This window comes from Schistosoma mansoni, chromosome W (genome assembly GCF_000237925.1).
Source record: "Schistosoma mansoni strain Puerto Rico chromosome W, complete genome".
Classification (NCBI taxonomy): domain Eukaryota; kingdom Metazoa; phylum Platyhelminthes; class Trematoda; order Strigeidida; family Schistosomatidae; genus Schistosoma; species Schistosoma mansoni.
The window spans coordinates 34,345,957-34,351,956 of record NC_031502.1 but is presented as its reverse complement, the minus strand read 5'-3'; positions in this window follow the sequence as shown (position 1 = coordinate 34,351,956).

The following is a 6,000-nucleotide window of genomic DNA, read 5'->3' as shown; positions in this document are numbered from 1 at the left end:
CCGTTATGCAACAGAATATCTCCGGTAGTTGGCAGCCCCTCGAATTTTTCTCACGACGCCTCACTCCCACGGAGACGAGATATAGCGCTTTTGGTCGCGAACTGCTAGCAGCCTACTGCGCCATCAAACATTTCCGGCACGCTGTAGAAGGTCGTAAGTTCATCTTATTCACCGACCATAAGCCCTTAACGTATGCTCTGCATACCAAGTCTGACCGCTACTCACCACGAGAGTGCAGACATTTGGACTATATCTCCCAGTTCACGACAGACCTTCGTCACGTCAAAGGCGAGTCGAACTGTGTTGCTGATGCTTTATCACGTATCCAACTGAATGCAGTTACTTTGCCAGTGCTCGATCTACCTGCTATGGCCGCCGCCCAAGCAAACGATACTTCATGCACGGAAGCACAACAGTCTACGTCCCTTCAATGCCGGGAAGTACCCCTAGCTACTAGCTCTGGTACTATCCTATGCGATACTTCCACGGGCCTCCCTCGACCCATCGTACCCTCCGCTTATCGCCGTCTCGTCTTTGATGCCCTTCATGGTCTATCTCATCCTGGTATCGCAGCCACCCTACGCCTCATAGCTGCACGATACGTCTGGCCGTCAATGAATAAAGATGTCCGTATGTGGGTAAAACAATGTTTACAATGTCAACGATCAAAAGTGCACAGGCACGTAGCTGCCCCTATTGGCACTTTCGCTACGCCTGATGCTCGCTTCGATCACATTCACATAGACATTGTAGGACCATTACCACCATCGCACGGGTATGATCACATACTCACATGCATTGATCGTTTCACAAGATGGCCCGAAGCTATTCCCATCACGTCTATTACGGCGGAGACAGTTGCTCACCGCTTCGTAGAACGATGGATAGCTATGTACGGTTGTCCCTCGACTGTCACGACTGACCGAGGACAACAATTTGAGTCCGCATTATTCTCCTCACTAACACGGCTGCTTGGTACGGAACGCATACGCACTACCGCCTACCATCCAGCATCAAACGGTTTAGTTGAACGGTTTCATCGCCAACTTAAAAGTGCTCTTCGAGCACACGAAAACAACAATTGGTACGAAACCCTTCCGCTCGTCCTCCTGGGAATCAGAACGAGTCTAAAGGCAGATATTCAATGTTCCGCCGCTGAACTTGTTTACGGCACGACATTGCGTCTGCCTGGGGAATTTTTCACACCACGGAGCAGCACTAAGTTCGGCGAATCAGACTACGTCCAACGACTGTCTGCATTCATGCGAACACTGACTCCGGTGTCAACTCGTATACAACATCGACAGGTCGCTCTCCCTCGAGAGTTATCTACCTGTTCACATGTTTTCATACGAGTAGATTCGGTACGCAAACCTCTACAACAGCCTTACGAAGGACCTTTTCACGTGATTTCCCGTCACGAAAAGACCTTCAAGGTTGATCGACGTGGCCGCATCGAAACAGTCAGCATTGATCGTCTCAAGCCAGCACACGTCGATGACAGTGCTATACCTGATAAGCCGAGACCCAATGTTAGACCCATCAGAGCTTCTAGCGGGATTTCTACATCTACTTCGGATCCCACGCTAGATGCACCTAAGACCTCATTCTCACGTCCCAGTCAACAGCACGTGTCATCTGCCCCGTCTACGGACGAGACTTCCGTCTCACGTCCAGACCTGCAGACCACACCGCCCTTGACTGCGGATGAGATTGCAGGCTCACGAGGTTCGAACGAGACTACCGTCTCACGTTCTGGTCGCCGAGTACGCTTACCCGTACGCTTTCTCGACTAACCTCATAACCAACTACGGATACAGTATAGGAATCTGCCCCTATACTACAAGAAAGCTACACTTTTCTCTTTTTCTATCATTTTTTTTGTTTACCCCGAGCCTACGCCTCCGACCATCGCTGTTCTGGTATCGTCGACTTTTGTCAATCTTGGCGAAAGCTGGCCTGATCACCCACACTATAGTCAACGCACTCAGTCGATCTCTCTGACTCCAAATACGTATGATATACATTTGGTCCCGAACATGGTTATCCTTGTCGCATCTGGTTCCTTGGCTCAAACTGGTTTCGTCCTACGTCTGCAGCGTTTCTGGTCCAGACCTCTACGAACGCAACCTTCAGATTCTGGATACAAACCACTCTGGTGTAGCATGCTAATCCAAGCAATCAATACAGCACGTTCCTTCTGGTACCGTTCTACGTCAAAGACTTTTGGTGGCAACTCGAGGATCAACGATCACTCCCTGTTCTGCCAACGTTTTCGTCCTACAATTGCACGTTTCGCGATCAGTCCCACGAATGAAACCGCTACGTATCGAAAGTGTAAATCCTTTCTAGCGGGGGGCTCCTGTAGTGACCGGCCAGTCTCGATAAGAACACGATTGGAATAATAGAAACAATTATTATTATTGTAACCAATTGTACCAGAGATTGTTTTACTGTATTTGTTTAACTGTATCCGTTTCACTTCTTGTTCCATATACCGCCTGGTTTGGTTCGAGCTTGCTCACGCACTGCTTGTTCGCTTGTACTCTTTGGCACGTCTCGGTATTATTTCGATACCACGAGATCGCCAATAAATATACTTGATCTGGACTAGTAAAGCCTTCTGGTTTACGGGCTATCAAGGGAACCAAGTCATATTTGTACGCGTAATCGAATAGTAGTGGTGATCATAGTCCGTCCACGACTCGACATCCACTACAGATCTAACGCCTGAGGTTTTCAAACGGCTTAGTAAAAATGTATGCATGTGGTTGTGTCAGCAATGCTGCTCGGACTCAAACAGCTTGTTGTCCGAAGCATTTGCAATGGTCAACGCTGCTAAAAGAAGTATTAGTTAGTGTACTCGCTCTGTCAGTACATGAGTCGATAAGAAGTTATCTCAAATAAGCTCATAGTCGACTGGCGCATATGGACCAGATGAGTCAGGACCAACTTCAAAGTGGTCTGTTAGAAATAAAAGCCCAAGAAAGGTTTTTATGTCTCCTCTTCCTCCAAATGGCAACGAGCATGAAACACCTAAGGATTCAAGTGGCAAGGCTAAGTCTGTTTCTAGCAAGAAAAACAACAGTCTGACCACTCAAGTTATCGACAATCATCCGGGATCTCACTGTGTGTATGTAACATGACTGTGATTACTACCCTGATGAAATCTGATGAATGGGTAAAAATTAAGAATAAGAAAAGACCTAATGTCGCTGGAGAAAGGCCACTGTGCCAAACAGCAGTTGATAAATAGAATGCTGATCACAGTGCCAGGTCAGTTGTCTTTCATAGAGTTAAGGAAAGTGGAAGCTCAGAACCCAGAACTCGCTTTGAGCATGATATTGGGTTGATAAAAGATCCACTCGACAAGCCACTGCCTCGGGATGTCTCCTGGGTCACCTTGATGAAGGCTTATAGACTAAGCAGCTGAACGTACTTGAAACAATGTCAAATCAGACTGATAAACGTGGGTTCGAATCTCCTAATTAAAGGGACCTACTACTACCGAACCGACATGAACTAAAGGGGTAAGGAGATTTTGTTCGTAAGGACTTGCCACTTGCGGGAGGAACTAAGGAAACTAAAAATAAGACTGAATGCTGACGAAATTGACCTTAGAATTGCAAACTTTTGGGTGGTGAGGCTTCGACAGAGAATGATGGCGGAGTCACTTTGGGCGCAACATAAAGCCATTTAAATGGTCTTCGGATCTGTTACGAAAATGCCCGGAGTTTGCTTAGTAAGGCTAGGTTACTAGTAGCTGACGAGACAAGATCTCAATATCAGGAAGCGCAAAATATTTGTCCCTCGACCCTCTACAATCTTGTTATTGATTCTGCAGCATACCCTAAACGCTTATACTCGTATATAAACTAGGAGAAGAGGTGACATCCCATAATCATGGGGAGACAGTGGTAATGCATCATTAGTGGAGGACGATTCTCGAATTGCTTTAACGACGTATATACTGTCAGTTCATACAACTCCCCCCACATACACTTACTCTGAATACTATTACCAATAAAGTACCCGATGTTTTTGGTTTGCTAAGTCCATGGGACCCGATGAAATGCATCCCAGGTTACTAAAGGAATCAGCAGATTATGTTGCGAACCCCTTAAGCATATACTTTAATCTGTCTGCAACCCAAGGACGATTATCACATAGCTGGAAGAGTACTATGGTAAGTCCTATCTTCAAAATAGGTATGGGATATAATCCTGAGAGCTACTGACCCGTAAGCCTAGCCAGCTTGGTTGTTAGAAATTTAGAAAAAGATTATTCGCAAGGAGTTGTTTGAATATCTCGACGAAAGCCGGATTCTTTCTGAAAAGCAGAATGGATTTAAACGGGTTATTCATGTCTCACTTAACTATTATTGGCCCGTGAAAGTTGGTGCTCTCTCAAAGATCAGAAACTACCTATAGATGTAGCATAAATTGACTTTAGAAAGGCATTTGACAAAATCCCTCACAACCGGCTGTTATATAAGTTAAGTATTATCGTGATTGAAGGCAATTTATTAGTGTGGATAACGGATTTCCTAGTTGGGCATCAACAAAGAGTCTGGGCGAACTCATAAAGGTCTAGGTGGGAAACTGTGCATAACAAAGTGCCTCAGAGTACAGTTTTCGGATTAGTGTTGTTCCTCTCACATGTTTATAACCTTCTAGTCTCCTATCACTATCGGTCTTGTTATATGCTGACGATGTGAAGATATGGAGAGCGATAAGAAAGTAAAGGTGATAAGTTAGAGCTTCAAAATAACCTGGAGAAATTATCTGAATGTTCTGAATTTGGAAGTTGCCGATACATGCTTCCGATTGCATTGTGACGCATATCGGTCACCAAGGCATAGATACATACACGGTGAATAACACTGAGCCACCTGTTTTCCAGGCATATAATGACTCAGGAATAGTCTTTAGCGAAGACTTAAAAACTACTGCACGCTGCCATGCGGTATAGACAAAAAGTTTCAGAACCTTATTGTCAATGATTAGAGCCTTTGCATATGTCGGCGCTAAAGTCTCTGTGACTTTGTATGAAATATTCGTTCGTCCCAAATTCTAGTACTCCATACAAACGGCTACACTCTGTCCAAAATGAGACGGTAAGGTATTGGAAATGGTTCAAAGCCCGCAAATAAGCTGATCCTCAGAATAGCAAAGCTCCCGATGATCAACTGACTAAACTAGACTTATTTCCATTGTCATATAGAAGAACCAGAGGCGACTTAATAACGGCTTTAAATTACTTAGTAATAAATTTGTATCTGATATGGTCTCATTTTTCTTGTCTTTCAAAAATAAAAATTAACGAGGACACTCTAAAAACACTCACAAGCCCAGAACCAAATAGTTGTTGACTGAACATCGACTTTCCCATCGAATCATCAGCAAATGGAATTTGCTACGTCGACACGTGATTGACGCTTCATCCATCGACACTTTCAGAAAAACGTTGTTCGCGAGGACTATCACATGACATCTGGCCTCCTGGTCTTTCTAAACTGAAGCTAAAATTGATACCTGAGAGCTAATGACGTGACTATTTGAAATAACGGTGTTATTATAGGAGCAAGAGATTTGAAATGATGTTTAACACCAACGTTTAGTTTGGTGATTGTTTCTGGAATAGGGTCGAGTCGTGGCATGAGAAGCCTGGCAACCTAGGGAATACTATCTGCTGGGGACGATATCACCTTGGGTACGTAAAGCTAGTTAAATGTTGCTGAGCCCTACGCAAACCATTCATCAAATTAAACCATTTCTATTTTAGATAGCAAATCATTAAATGGTTGGCAGTTCACCGAACACCGCCAAGGTCAAGGATAACTAACGCAGCCTGACTAGAGGTGAATCACGTGTCAGTGGCGCTAATGTGTTTCTCCAGTCTTTTTTTATGAGATTATGTTTGCTCTAGAGAGTTATTTTATCAGCTGCAGTGCCTAGTTAACACCACAGAATATCGTAGATCAGGTATTACTCGTGAGTT